The following is a 16,060-nucleotide window of genomic DNA, read 5'->3' as shown; positions in this document are numbered from 1 at the left end:
GAAATTGGTGATAAAACGCACTTGCCATCATCCTCTGGCTGTCGTCGCCGCTGTCATTGTCGTTGAGCTTGAGTAATTAACAGAAGTAGACTTGAACCTTATCCGGACATGTGTCCGTCCTTTCTTCTTTCTTCCAATCTATAGACTATATACACACTAGCAGTCGTTCACAGATCGTATCATTAATCAAACAAACGAGATGGGGATTCTTTATTCCAATTCACTATCACTTTACGAGCACCTTAAAGTAAGTTTCCTCAACGCCACTTCAGAGATGTGATGCCCCGTCATCTTCGGCTCATTGCACAATTCAAATTGAAATTAAGACTGAACAGCTAAACAAAAACACTGACTCGTGGGGAGACATACAATCTACTGCACCAGCGAACTTAAATCGCTGCACCCATGTAGACATCGTTCGCTCGTTGAACAAAGCAAGAGCGGTGCGAAGATGATCATCTGGCATTCGCGCGCCATTAGTCGCGAAACGAAATCCCGCCGGTGGTGATGCTGCGCGATACCACTACATCCACGGCCGCGCCAAGATTTGCGGGTAGGTGTAACCTATGCTTCGTGCCGTAATGAGTTTCTCCCATTCACAATTTTCGGTGCCATAAGATCACCTTTTCGTACATGGGGCCACGGTGCTCTCCAGACCGTTATTATCGGGAAAAAATCGCCATCAATTATGTGCTCACCTTTCGCTTTCTACTGCTAAACTGCATATCTGCGCTAAATTACGACAATATGTGAATTTACGGCAATTTTTTTCCGCAAAATAATAAATGGTTTGAATTTTTGCACTGCTGGTTCAAACTTTTACCCTTTAAGGCCAAAAAAAGGATCTACATCTCAAAGCATTCTTATGATAGACCTTGAAATTCCCTTACATAAAAATCGAATAAGATTTTTTTATTCTGTTCTATGCAATTAAAGTTGAACCGATCACAATTTTCATATCTATAAACAAAATTTCCAATTTTTATTTAATTTATTTCTATAATATGTATTTAGAGTGAAAGTTCATTACTCGAAACCACCATGGATCACCATTAAATTCATAGCATTAGTTTTGAATTGAGCAATAAATCTTAAAAAGAAATTTCTACCCCACTCGAACTTTTGCTCAACTTTACTCTACTCCTTTTTGATGGTATAAGTCCACAAATTTAAAGAACATCAGAGAAATTTGAACGGTACCGTTTGAACATTTACCGTAAGAATGATTGGTCATGTAATCAAAACATGGCTTGTCTAGTTACACAGCGTAACAAAAATGACATTTTTGCGTATTTCAAGGATCAAAGTAGTGTCTCTAGTAGATTTTGGGTCGCTGAGTTTGATGCCGTTCTTAGAAATGTTCCAGCACGTCACAATTTGTAGCTACAGGTCTCTAAAGTTGTATAAAACACAGGTTTTATTAATGTTTACATGACATTTTAAGTATAATTTATCAAACTTTTTTGTGATTCAATCCACCAATCATGCAAAATAGGACACCAATCATGCAAAATTGAACTTTCAATTTAGATATAATTTGATTGTAAATTTTACCATTATATTCAGTTTCAATCGATTTTTTCAACATAGGGGGAGATCCCCCAGTACCGGACACCTAAGTCACTAAATTCATAATTCGAAAAATATTGGTTTTATGTGCTCATGTTACCCATTTATAATATATATTATCATTTTTATTGTGTACAAAAATAAATATGAAAATATAAATATGAATTTTGACATTGCAATTTGATGATGTATTTTAGTACCAAATTGATCGATCTTGAAAGGTGGCACCCAATACCGGACACGATCTGGAAATGCCTCGAATTCTCTAAATTTGAACACCATTGAATGTGTTTACTATAGAAATAGTATATAATAACCAATTTGATGCATTTGCAACATTTACAAGAACAATTTGAGTTTTTCTTAGTTTGCAGGATGTCCATCAAAAACCTCTTTCATATATGATGAAAAATAGCACGTTTTACGATGTTGTTCTGAATTATCATTCTTCTTAATTTTATTACCTGTTTGATACCATGATCGACGGAATCCATGAAAAATGAATGTATTTTGACACACCGCTGCAATAATTATGAAAATATCTTATAACAAATCAAGCTGTCCGAAACTTGGGGATAGGAGGTGCTTAACCAATATTGTAATTTATCCATATTTAGTATAATTATGGTACAAAATACATTCATAGTATTAAATAAGGATTAATTTTGATCATACTTGCGTAATCCAAATTTTTTTTTTTCATCTTCAAAATAATTACTGAATAAGCTCAAAATTAAGGCGATACGTCAATTTTTTCAAGATGTTCAAACTTTTCTACTTTTTTAAAAAGCCATGCATATTTCAAGAATGTATTATTCTATGCAAACATAACTTTTCATAATAGCTTTCTTTTCTTCTTAAACACCATCTTGATTGGACCATGATTTCTCAATTTTTTTACTTTGTCCAGTATTGGGTGCTGTCCGGTACTGGGGGATCTCCCCCTACTTGCAGTCTCCATATAAAATTCTTCGTTTCTCTTGAATGGCATAAGACAATGTTTTTCAGAACCACCAAAAAATAATATTTTACCAGCGGAAGAATTATGAACTTTGTTGAAAAGTATTGTTTAACAACACATGAAGTTTGAATTTTGTGACAAATTTAGCAAATAAATTGCCACAAAAGTTGGTTGAAATCGTCAAATTTTGAATTTTTAACCGTCAATATTTAAAAAACTAGACGTGCTATGATATTTTTGAAAACGGCAATGGATTCAGCAACCTTTAATTGAGTAAATAGTGGTACAGTGAAACCTCCATGAGTCGATATTGAAGGGACCATCGACTCATGGAAATATCGAGTCATGGAACAGCAATTCTTTGGAAAGCTGCTTCTAGGGACCATCAAAGTAACCATGAAATTATGTTTTTAGTATGGTTCCATGAGTCGATATCGAGTCATGGAACATCGACTCATGGAGGTATCACTGTATTTTGATGCTTGAGACAAAAACGTGTTCCGCAGTGTTATTGAAGCCCTCTACCGGTTTTAGTGCCAAACGCTTGAGTTTAGACCAGAAACACATGTTTACTCAATTTTTGAATATGGATCCTTGTTTTAAGCTTAAAAAGCATTATTTTCCGGATTTTGAAATTTTGTTTAAACTCAAATTTTGGGTGTATTTTATTTCCCGTGTCCCTTCCGAAATGTCAGATAGGAACAACCCCAGTGTAAGAAAGTTGAGCCCTTGTGGCGTTTTCGTCGACTAAAAGAACGTCAAACATGATCAGAAATATCAAGGTTCATATTTTGATCAGTTTTTAAAATTAAAATTTAAATATGATATAGCTATTTTTTGAGCGGTAAAAATTATCAAAGTACAGGTCGGACTCGGTTATCCGGAGTATCGTTTTTTTTTTTCACTCCGGATAATCGAATCCTCCGGATAATCGAATCACTCAGAAATTAATAGAAATATTCGATAAAAGAACTTAAATGTTATCTTTTTTTATTGTTTTATTTATATAATGCGGTGGTGTAGCCAAAAATTATTTCTAGGAACAGTAGGGGTCTTTACAAGAAAAAATAAAATTTTGACCAGTATACACAAAAAATCACTTTTTCAAACCCCCTTATCGTAAATACGTTCAAAACTGCAAATCCATTCATATTGTATATTGCAATACCAAATTATATCAGATTTATGCATAAAAATTGAAAAACAAGAACATCAAAAAACAAATTCCGGATAATCGAGTCTAAAATTCCGGATAATCGAATCCCGGATAATCGAGTCCCCGGATAATCGAGTCTCCGGATAATCGAGTCCGACCTGTAGTAACAAAAACACGCTTTATCGTATTATTCAATAACAACAAGATTTTATTAATAATTTAAGGACTTCATTTATCACTGTATTCAATTCAATGGTTACAGACGCTTTCTGATTTTTTTTACTATAGCCATTATAATTTTTGAAATAGCTTTTAAAATTAAGTTTGGTTACACAGCGATACAAAAATAACCTGTTCGCTTTTTTCAAAATAATGTGCCTCTCGTAAATATGAGTTTACTTTAATCCGTTGCCGCTAACAGGAATATTCCATATAAAATTTGTGTTTCTTATATAAAGCCAGAAACAATACTTTTCAAAACCATCAAAAAGTTCCGTTTTAAAAATGAAACTTTGTTGATTAGTATTGTTTAGCAACTAATACCTTATTTGTTTGATGTTCACATTTTTTATTCAAAGTGTGTAAAAGACATGAAACCTATTTTGTGTATTTTTTTTTAATTTCTATAAAAACAGGAATGCTTATAAAGTGATCTGAAAGCGTCAGAATCCAGCAGAGTCACTGAAGGGAAATACTAAAGTTTCAAATAACGTTAGTTCTGCATGTCGTTCTTATTTCGTCACCACCAAAATCTATTGTCATTTTCTTGTAATCACTCAAACTGGCAAAAAAACGTATGACAAAATATTTAATTCTTTCGTTAAAATATTTGTACCACCTACTTGATGTATAATATTTGTGAAGATCGATGTATCTTATTTTAAAATAAAATTTTGATTTTGAACAAAACAAATGTAGGTACCCTAATTGAGTGTGTCAACATTAGGTGCCCACTTGGGGTGCCCTTCACTTAGCAATATTTAACTCTTGTTTGTCTTGAGTATTTTTATCACAAACATCTTCAACTATTCACGATTTTTGGGTGTGGTATGGTCAAGTTTAGAGGTCTGCATCTCGGCTATTAGTGGTCCATTAATTCTTAAATTTTCACAATTCCCAAGTAACATAAGTTACATAAATTACATACAGTTGAAAAATCACAAAATGTGCAACACAAACTTTTGAGTTATTGAAAATTTATCATTTAGCGAAAAATAGCATAAATTGATTATAGTAACATTTTGAAAATAAACAGTGTTACAAAAAATGCTCTTCTATAACTTTTCTTTATTCTGATTAAATCGCACAATTTTGCAGAAGGGCATATTTTTCTAAGTATTTTTAATCATGACTTATTTCTCATTCAAAATTTTATTTTTTTTCCATCAAAATTTAATAAGCGCGATAACTTAAAGCATTGATTATGAGAAGCCGAGGATCCAACTCCCAAGCATGATGGACATATTGTGTGTATATCATATATCTTTCCATTCATTTTAAGTGACTTATTTCAATAACTATCCGCGTTTCCATGAACTTTTGCGCATATTTGACCTACCAAAAACCCTCCCAAACGTAGAAAATAATAGTGAACAGAGATTTTCTGTATCAATTATGTTATACAAAGTTTATTATATCATTGTAAAATGGTGAAATACATGAGCTGTAAGAATTTTAAAGTAATTTTCGGATTTAGAGAACTCAGATTTTGTAGATAGGGTTATTTTTTATTCTTGAACCTTTCTTCATTTGCTATATGAAGATTAATTTCGCCCCAGTGTGTCATTTTCAATTTTTATTTAAGCTTCATTCTGATTTTTATTTTTGGGTGGGTGTGAATTAAAATTTTATGAAGAAAGAGCAGCAACACATGAAATATGCTTATGCAAGGATAAAATATTCGATATTATTACGTTTTATTGGATTCAAAATCATATCACTTGCGGAGCTCAATTTTCAATGTCTTTCAGTAAGATCTTATTTGTTGAACTCGCACAATGAGTTTTATGTTCTGCTTGGAGTTACTGCAAAAGGTATGTAAAATATAAAATTAATAGTTCGGATGTGCGTGCTTTTGCTTTATCAGCTCACTTTTTAAGTAATTTACCGAAGTTAAGTTTACATAAATTTTGTTTAAGTTGCTTATAAAGAATGATAGGTATATATTTGCCTTCAAGTAAGAATGAAATTAATTTCAAACTTGTTCCTAACCTTCTTAAAACCATTCAGCGCGAGCTACACAAGTGCAATTTTGTAATATTGTAATTCTTAGTGTGACAGTTTATTTCAGTTGAAAATCTTATTCTGATTATTAATTACTGAATGAGAGTCTTTAAGTCTTACAACAATCATTTAAAATTAGGCTCTGTAAGAGCTACGATTTGTTCCATTAGTTCCATGGAACAAAATAATAACGGATGTTCTATACCTTGCAGCACGTTCCTCCATTTTGTACTGCTACTTTCTATGTCGTTGATTTCTTTAAATTTCATTATTCACACTGAATTTGGAAGTTGGTTACATGTAAAACATGGATTCACCAGAATATCTGGAATATTTTACTCCAAAACCAATTCAGTAACATGATTAAATTGGCTTCTTAATATCTTATAGCGCTTGAGCCTATGTAAAAATAGTCAATTGTGGAAAACTTAAATATGGTTCAACTTCGGTGTGCCAATGACAATATTATTAACACACATTTGATTATTAGAACGCCAAATCTATTTAAGATGAAACAATTTGTCTATTGTTGTTATTGTCTATTATTGTTGTGTCTCCAAAATCTATTTAAGATGAAACAAAACATTCCATAAAAAAGATTGGAAATCGGCTGAGCTGTTCAAAAGTTATGATTTTTTTTAAACATTACAAATCTAATGCGCTGAGATCTACAGTGTGTGCCGATGAAAAATGACTGATTATTTATTTTCAAAAAATATATCTCAAAAACTAAACAACATACATCGCTGAAAATTTGACAGTTTACGTAATATTTTCTGAACTTTTAAGAAAAAATGAGACCAGCAATAGCCCCTTTGGTAGCAAGGCCTTCAAAACACGAAAAAACGGAAACTATAGAGTTTTTTCATGTAAAAAACACAATTTTTGTGAAATTTAATATTTTTCCCGAAAAGTCAAAATCTTTAGCCTTCATTTCGTCCAAATAGATTGAAAATCGGTCAAACGGTTCAAAAGTTATAATTTTTTTTAAAATAAAAATTTTGCAAAATCGCGATTTTTCTGGTCACCTTTTTCGGAAATAATCACCCAAATCAAAAAATCCAAAAATACGTGTATCCTTATTTCGGATAAGGAACAAAATAGCAAATTTGCACGGAACTCGGAGACCCACTAGATCGGTTTTTCATGGAATGGCTGATACTTATTTTTTATTTATTTATTCGTTACAAATAACTAAACAACCAATTTTGAATCAAGTTTTGATTGTAAAATTCTTCTGATAATCACGGAATAGAAAATGTCTGGTGAGCACGGACTTTATGCTGATTTATTCTGATAAAAACGGTTTGGAGAGCACCTTGGAGTCAAGATCTTTTTTTTGCGAAACAAAAAGCCGTATTTTCACGTAAGGCGCGCGACCTCCCAGCTGATCAACGTTGCGTCACACATCTACGAGATCGACGTCACTACAGTCTCCGAACCAATTCGCCTCAAATATTCACCTCTAAGCCATTATTGATTGACTATAAACTCAGAGCGCGCACTTCGCGGGAACCTTTCTCCTCGGGACGCGTCCAGCCGCCGATCTAACGAGATACCTACTGATGTCTGGCTCGGAAGGGAGCTTGAAGCATGCACGTTTCGATTCGATACTCAACGCCGTTGAGTCAGCTAAAAGTCAAGCCAAAGCGCAATGTAAGGTTTCATGCTGCTTCTGATGTGTATTTTGCTTGCGGCAGTGAATTCACAATGTGTCGCGCGCGCGGCGGAAACAGGTTTCAGAACGTTCAGTAAACTTCTACCTACTAGTCAGGGAAAAACTCACGTAAGTTCACATAAAAATTTTCGATGGGTCAGCGGTCTGTTAGACATGCGCCAGGTGCGAGACTCAATGGCCTCATTGATGATGGAATTCGATATCGAACACGTGTTGCATAATTTATTCGGTCAATTGTTCATGTTGATATGACGGTGGTGGAAAAAGTAACACCTAGGATCTTATTTGCCGAAACAGCGAGTTTCGTTATGGTTAATCTAGAACATCGTCAAACTGTTCTGGTTAGAAAATTTATTGATGTGGTATCATATGGTCAATGCTTTCATAAATAGGTAAAGCTCTCTGAGCACCCTCATAGAACTAGAAAAATGCTCTGTTTACATATGGAAGTCTATTAGAGATGGTACACAAATTATAACACGCTAAATCTCGAAGTTTTGGCCCAGCCGGATTTGACGCGAACACCAATTTTTCAGGGATGTTATCCGGCAGTCTTGTAACATGCCCTGTCCAGCGCACCCTTCTGGATACTGAGTTAGCCATAGAGTCTGGCGAGCTCGTGGTTCATTATCCGCCGCCACACACCGTTCTCCAACACACCGTCAAAGATGATTCAATTCACATGGTTGAGATGTTCTAGAAGCTATGGACTCCAAAGTTGGCCACATGATATTGTGTTTGAAAAGTGCATCTTTTTATGATTGAGTTCCTCTGATCAATTTGACAGGCGAAATCCTTTTCATTTTTCCTGGCATTATTTCAAAAACTGGGAGAGAGCCTGGTGTTTAGTTTCTATAGAGCATTGAGATGTTTCCTTACCAAATATATGAATGTGCTTCAAATTTTTGGCACATTATTAGCTGATTTAACGATAGCAAAGGTTGATAACACTGCGGAACACGATTTTGTCTCTAGCACCACAATACAGCTATTCACTTAATTAAGGCTAGCTGAATCCATTGCCGTTTTCAGAAACTCATAGCACGTCTAGTTTTTGAGATATTTACTGTTGAAAATGCGAAAATTCACTATGTCAGCCAACTTGCATGCAATTTTGCCAGCTTGTACGGCAATTTTTTTGCTTAATTTGCCAAAGAATTCAAAATTTATGTGTATAACAATGCTTTCCATCAAAGTTCATTATACTTTCGATGCTTAAAAGTTATTTTTTGATGGTTTAGAATATTATTGTATTTTTCCATATAAGAGAAATGAAGAATTTTCTATGGAGACTGCAAGCATGTTGAAAAAATCGGTTGACACGAAATTTAATCGTGCAATTTCAATCAAATTATATCTGAAATGGAAGTTTAAGTCCTATTTTGCATGTTTGGTGGATTAAATTACAAAAAAGTTAGATATAGTCAAGGGGTGGATCACTCCGGATGCATCTGATATTCCGAGAAAATTTGTTGCATTCAAATGCATTTAAATGTACACTTCTAGCAAATTTGCAAATCATGGCTTGCTCAAACGTTTGTCTTTGTCAAAGTGTCAAACTTGTCATTTCTCAAACTCGAAAACACTGCTAAATCATCCAACACTTGTTAAACCGAAAGATTTGTAGTACTTCCTATTTGGTGGCAATTGAGTATCGACTTAGAATATTTAGATAACGATATTCCAAGCCTTTCCGTGGACAGTTAAGCCCGAGAACATATTAAAGTAGAGGAGCGAGTGTGTAAGTTGATATGTAAAGAAGTTTTATTATTTGTTGTTAGACTAATTCCTTGTATTCCTCTTGTTAGCGCAGATGCTTCATTTCAGAGTTATCAGCCATGATGTTCCGGTTTGCCATCCTCTCGGGATTACTGTAGGTTCAAAACGAGATTTCTGTTGCAAGAGGAAGTTTTAAATAGTCACCGTGGTTAACTGCCTGCGTGCTCAACGAGGAAGAAAATTGGTTCAGAATAGTGGAATGGACCGATGCACGAGTTCACTAATTTGACGTTTGACCGGTGCCGAATTCATTGGTTTCCATGGTTACATAAATAACACGGCACCGCTAAAACGTCAAATAATGAACTCGTGCATTGGTCCATGGTGGATTGAGTTCACTTGGTTCAAGAGTTTTTGTTACCGCGTTAAAAAGTAACTCACTCAATAGACAGTAACAGTTACAGTGATTCCCATTTTGATCCTTATTAGTCCTTTGTAGTGACCCTGAAGTCTAGAGATCCTGAAGACTGACCAGTAGCCACTAATATTTTTCACTGATAGTAGTACAATAAGTACGTGGACTTAACGTGGTCGAGGAAACATATGTGGCAAGTTGAAGACATTGCTCGATCCGGAGAGGTACTACCATTACAGAAAATAAAACGAGTTATTTATTCGGTCATGAATAAATAACTCGTTTTACTTTCAAATTCAACTGAATCTGAGTTTTTCAACCCGATTCGCCCAATCGAATAAAGGTGTTGGTAGCTCATTGAGATAAATCCGGTCCACTTCCACTAAATTGCATTACAGACTACGGGCTTACCGAAAAATAGTTTTATAACTAGTCCTGCTTGCAAGTAGTTCCATTTATGTATGCACGCAGGATAAGGCTTATCATTACAATATTTCTTAACCCTCTAATACCCAACCCCGCCTTTAGACGGGGTACACTTTGGAATTTTGTGTATTTTTTCGTAGCTCGGAAATCAAAATGATTTTATTTTTGGCTTATACCTTGACGCATAACACGCATATCAGAAAAGTTTTTTATGACTTTTGAAACTTTTTTGTATTTTTAGAAATTGTTTGAAAAATAGCATTCTTATATAACCTACAAATGCCTGGGCTTCATTTAACGTGTAATATAAAAAATCGTACCTTTTATATTTTTCTACGATTAACCTATCACAAACGAAGAGCCTGGTGGTATTAAAATCATTTCAAACCTGTTTTTCCGTTAGTTACACGGAAAATAAAATACGCTCCGAAAAAAAATTAAAAATTTAATATTTTTCAAAATACCGTAACAATTAAAATTTTTATTATTGCCAAAAATCAACAACTAGAGAAGGCTTCAAGAAAAAATGAAAAAAGCTAGGGATGTTCAAAAAAAAAATTATAAAAATTAAAAACCAAAATTTAAAAATTTGCGAATAAAAATAAATAAATGCCCAAAACGTGTTTAGAACGATTTTAGATAACGAAAAATAATATTTAAATCGAAAATAAAAATTTGGGTATTAGAGGGTTAACGCAATGCCTCAAAGATCCGATGGAAATAGTTGCTCAATTATCTGCAATAAATGATTATTAGCAATGGATCATCATTGTAAAGAACAAACATTTTCAAACATGAACAACAAACAATACGCGTTGCTATGGACCAATGCACGAGTTCATTATTTGACGTTTGAACGGAGCCGTGTTGTTTATGTGACCATGGCAACGAGTGAATACGGCACCGCTCAAACGTCAAATTTGTGAACTCGTGCATTGGTCCATAGAAGGATACGTTGATAAGGGATTGTTCAAATATTACGTAACGCAACAGGGGGAGGGAGGGGGTCTGACATAGTGTTACGGTTTATACAAAAATTTAAAAATTTCCATACAAAAGCTGTTACGTGGGGGAGGGAGGGGGTCCAAAATTGGCAAATTTTGCGTTACGTAATATTTGAATGAACCCTAAGGTTTTGTTGCTAACGCCAATGCTAAGTTGATGGGAATGTCGAAAAAATGCATTTGATGCAAATGAATGTAGGGAAAGTGTACCAGTTTTGGCTATAGTGGTTCCCTATTTAGCCATATTTGTTTTCTCGAAAATTTTCACATTTTGAATATTTTTGAATGTTTTAACATTAAATTTCATTTGATACCAAACTACTAGAACGCAGAGAATGATCCAAAATTTGAAAATAATCAAATTATCACGTATGGCGAAATAGGGAACCATTATGTCCATAACTGGTACACCTACCCTACATTTGATGTATTGCTGTGTGCGTTTGAAATGCAAATATCAAATGCGGGAACACCAAACGCGATAAGATTTTCCACAAGAAATGCGATGTCAAAGATACATTTTTCTTGCTAGGTCGGCGGTGATTTGTATGATCGTTGCTAGGTGTCCTTTGATTGTTTTGTGTTACCGCATTTGGAGGACGTTTAGTTAAGATTTGCACCTCAAAGGCAAACAGCAATACATTGAACAAGTGATCCACCCCTTGGATATAGTGCAGTTTTCCTATCTGCACTTCTTTACAGCTTGAGTATTAATAATCTGTACCAAAGGCATGGCCTGCTTGATGCTAAACATCCACAGTCTTATTGGCCGCGAACTTCTTTATCGGCGCGAAGAAGCTAAAACGGTTAAAACGATCGTATGTTCCTGGTCCTGATGGTTTACCGACAATTATTATTTGTCGTTGTATATTTCTGCATTGGTACAACATGGTACAACCATTGTGCGATATCTTCAATCAGTCACTTTCTCAAGCAAAATTCATACGCATCTGTAAACAATCGTTCATAACACCCGTCTTCAAAAGCGGTGATTGCCATGATGTTACAAACTATTACGAACTTGTTGACTTTTACGTCGAAATGCATGAAGAGCATGGAAAAAAAAGGCACAAGTTAACGTAATCTATACCGACTTAAAAGCTGCGTTCGACAAGATTGACCACCGAATACTTTTGCATAAACTGTCCTCCCTCGGAGTATTGTCGGCGCGGTAAAAAGTTAGAAATGGTTCCTCGCCGAAGTTGGATTTTTCTCAGAACCTATGGGAGATACCTAACTTCGGAAGTGGTTCATTCGATTCGCATCTGGATGCGCTTAAATGCGCCCTATTTCCGAAGTAGGGTATCTTGCATGGATTCCGAGAAAAAACCAACTTCGGCGAAATGCATTTTCTAATGATTGACCGAACTTACAATATCTACGAATTTAGTTTCTTGGATGGAGTCGTACCTTACGGGACCCTTTTCGAACAAGTCTGGTGTCCCACAAGGAAGCACCCTTGGACCGTTGCTATTTATTATTTTCTTCAACGATGCTGCCTTGGTTCACGGCGAAGGATTGAAGCTGATTTATGCAGATGATTTAAAACTGTACATTGTAGTACGGACTGAAAATGATTGTATGCGTCTTCAGAACTTGTTAACACTGTTTGCCGTTTGGTGCCGCAGAAACAAGCTAATTATTAGCGTGGAGAAATGTCAGGTGATCACTTTTCACCGCAAGATGCATCCAATTGTTTTTCACTACGAAATTGATGGGAACATTCTCAACAGAGTTGATCATGTGACTGACTTAGGGGTTCAGTTTGATGAGAAAATGTCGTTCGAGCTGCATCGTTCAGCAATCATCCAAAAAGCGACGCGTCAGCTGGGCTTTATTTCCAAGGTTGCCAAGGATTTTTCAGACCCGCACTGCTGGAAATCATTGTATTGTTCCCTGGTACGCCCTATCTTGGAACATGCATCCGTCGTTTGGCATCCACACCAACTCACGTAGTGTCTTAGAATTGAACGGATTCAAAAGAGGTTCATTCGTTTGGTACTAAGGAACTTGACATGGAGGGACCCCGATGCCTCCGTAACCGGATAGATGCTGTCTCCTGGGACTAGAAACATTGGATCGACGAAGAAAGGTAGGGGAAGTGGTGGTAAAATGAACAGGGGTGGTGAAATGAACACCGTTCCTTTTACCGAGAACAAACAAATTTCGATGAATTTTTATCACGCACGAACGATTTAGAGCATAAATGTGAGTGTTCGAGTTGATACGGAGGTCAATTGAAGTGAAAATATCAACAAAAACTGAGATTTTAGAAAACCACGTTTGAAAATTAGAACTGACGTAACTTTAAGCTCGAAGGGCTTCAGGTTTTTCAGTGAGGTGAATATCGTTATGATATGATGTTAAATCTGTTACATTTATAATTCTTTTTGTATGGGTTACAATCATTAATGGATGTATTTTCGGTGGGGCAATGAAAATTTTCAGAAATATTTGTTTTGCTCACGTTTATTGCGTGGTGTTCATTTTACCACCAACTGCTGTTCATTTTACCCACATAGTGTAGGTAAAATGAACATTTGCATCGCTTTTTGATAGCGATGAAAAAATGGGAAAATTTAGCTATTTTAGTCTGAATCCATGTCGCTGCTATAGATTACATCCCTATTTTCAATGTTATGCGATAGAACTACACAAATTCCTCGTTTTTCTATCAGAAACAAGATGATTTCCTTAAGGTGTTCATTTTACCACCCCTTCCCCTACAGCAATCGTTGCTTATAGCGAAGCTGCCAAATGGCGAAGTCGATGCTCCAGAACTGCTTAGTTTGCTAGAATTTCGTGTTCCTAATTGAGTTCTCCGGTGTACAACACTGCTCCAATCAAGTTTCCATCGCACCGTATTTGGATACAGCGTGCATCCGAGCATTGTCAGCTGTCGAAGATTTTTTCGAGTTCGATGAACCGACGAGGCGTTTTGCTAAAAGAATACGATCTGTAGTTCATTAATATGTTGTAGGTTATGGCATTCACTGCCCATACTCGCATAACAGTCCCATTTGAATTTTCATAATTTTTCAGTTTTCTTCATGAATCGTACTTATTATTAGTGTACATCTTGGTAGCATATCTAAAATTTTATCTTTGTATGGACAAAATGCGAAAAAAATACCAAACTATGTGCGTCCCATATTGAAAGTACCCGCATAAAGTCCCATTAGTAGATTACGATGAAATTCAAGCCAACCCTTTCCTATTATGATTCTTATAATCTTAGTTTTCATCGTAGTTTTCATTTAAAAAGAAAAACTACTAATTTGAGTATTGTAAGTCAACTTTATTCCATGAAAATGTAGTTTTTGCTTGACATGACTTCATTTTATTCCAGAATGCTTCTGGTGATATTAATGGTTGAAGCATATTAAGTTTTTAATTCTTGAGAAAGTCTAAACAAAACATAAAATAAATAGCTTTCCTCCAAGTCAAAGCTATACCTGTCACATCTCTCGTCCTCTGGCCAATTAGTAACGATATCTCCGCCTCCGGTAGGGTCATCTCCCAACGACATGGAGGGGAAAGCTTTTTGGTCCAACATGGGCATACGCACATCACCACTGGTATCGTCGACTGGTCAAACTGTGTTTTAGTGATACGATAACTAATGCTGAGAAATAAGAAGGCATATCTTAGAAATTTTTAACAGCTTTGCCGAAATCAGGCTTACCAAAGCTTGCCCGATTTTATGCCTTGATAGCTATTAGTATTACCTATGTTACCAACCCAACATAAACGTACTGCTGATGAATCCAGGGGGTACTATTCATATTGGCTGGCCGCAACACTACCATCTAGCCCAGGAATATCTTGAACACTGTCACTACCTCCACCGTATAGTTGATTATTTTAAAGGAAATATTGCAATTAAAAGATGATAGCACTAATTTTAGCAAAAGGAAAAGTGCTTTGGAAGACGTAGTAAACTTGCCAACAAATGTGTCAAGGTGCGCTATAACAAAGTAAGCGAGTCCCAAGTAATGGGACTGGTATGCGGGTATATTTGCAAAAAAAAAAGAAAAGTGGCGATAAACAGGCAAATTTATCGAAGTTCTGCGACCCGGATCGTTTTTTCGGATTCTACGCCCGTGCTAAGACCAGAACGGGTAAAATTCTGTATGTTGACTTATGCTGCCTATGCTGTGGGCATGTTAACGAGAAAACGGAACACAGTTAATTCCTTGAAAAAGGCACAATAAATGTGTCCGAAACGTCGGATGAAAACTTAAAATCCGTTTTTGAGCATAAGAGACTGAAGGCCATAACCTACAACATAATCATCACAGTCGTATCCTCGAGAAAGTTCAGTAATATGTGTTAAGTGTATGTTATGTTCAAGTTTTTATTCATTCAGACTTATTTGTCAGGTGGATTATTTTCAATACAAATACAAAATAAAATGCGTCCTTGTCATCATCAGTGCTTCCGGAGTGAGGGCTATGCACGTTTATGATGCTAAAGTTGAAGAACCGGCATTTGAGCCTCAACTTGCACATTCTTTCATTGCTCGGCCACCACCCGATCACGCGCCTTTGCATATCACCCATCACTATAAAAGCTGTTCCCGGCTCACGTGTGTTGCCGCAGCGGATCTTCAGTACATCGGAGAGTATGCGTGTGCTTCCGAAGAAGTTGAGAGATTTGCAGTTCCACGTACCGAGTTAACAATCGCTAGTCCATTTTCATCGCTGTGGTCTTTGTCGATTGTTCTGGTCCGTATTCACTCGTTGACGTTCCTGTGCTGGTGTATTTTTACGGTTGGCTTGCAGGCCCGACACCAACCCCCTAGATTTCCAGAGGACCATTCTATACAATCATGTCCTACGCTAAAGAACACTGCCTTATTTGTTCTGGGAAAGTATTGAGGAAATATCTCATAAATAAAACTCATTGC

The 16,060-nt window shown here is 35.8% G+C and overlaps 1 protein-coding gene across 1 annotated transcript in view; it reads right to left on the bottom strand.

The window, feature by feature from the left end:
- The window catches only part of LOC5574074 (venom dipeptidyl peptidase 4), a 95,684-nt gene extending 88,230 nt beyond the window's left edge, over positions 1 to 7,454 (bottom strand). The window contains exon 1 of the mRNA XM_021853326.1: positions 7,373 to 7,454. The gene's annotated coding sequence lies outside the window, so the exon portion shown is untranslated. The remainder of the gene's footprint in view (positions 1 to 7,372) is intronic.
- Between the last annotated feature and the right edge of the window lie 8,606 nt (positions 7,455 to 16,060).

This window comes from Aedes aegypti, chromosome 3, assembly GCF_002204515.2.
Source record: "Aedes aegypti strain LVP_AGWG chromosome 3, AaegL5.0 Primary Assembly, whole genome shotgun sequence".
Classification (NCBI taxonomy): Eukaryota; Metazoa; Arthropoda; class Insecta; order Diptera; family Culicidae; genus Aedes; species Aedes aegypti.
Note: the sequence above shows the minus strand (reverse complement) of the source record. Positions and strands in the feature narration are given on the sequence as shown.